Here is a 466-nt window from a genome sequence, read left to right on the forward strand (position 1 = left end):
TTTAAAATGCAGTGACTGTGATTAGCCTTGTCCTAGCCCAAAAGAAATTAGTAATGTTTCGTGTAAGCCTACATTTATTTTCGTTTAGACTGATTGAATAGCCTTTAAAAAGGCTGTTGAATGTGAAGTAAACTGCAATAGGAAGGCTACTGAATAAACTGAAGCTCCACGGTACTGTGGCCAAGTGTAAAAGTGAAGGTCTGTGCCGCTGACAGTGTGTTAAGATGTCCCTAGAGTCCGTTATTCGAGTTTCAAATCACAATACACATTTTCATTGGCCCATCAGGAGTGACTGTTCACCAATGGCATTATAGATGGGCGGAGCCATTTCTTTCTACGACTCTGGGCGAATTCGAAGCTACATTCAGTTAAGCTTTTTCCTTCATGAAGCAGACACGCTTAATGTCAGCTACCGTCCATAATAATAGGACTTTGGGTCTCATTTTTTGACAGTTTTCACTGGTTA

The sequence above is a fragment of the Etheostoma spectabile genome, chromosome 5 (genome assembly GCF_008692095.1).
Source record: "Etheostoma spectabile isolate EspeVRDwgs_2016 chromosome 5, UIUC_Espe_1.0, whole genome shotgun sequence".
Lineage (NCBI taxonomy): Eukaryota > Metazoa > Chordata > Actinopteri > Perciformes > Percidae > Etheostoma > Etheostoma spectabile.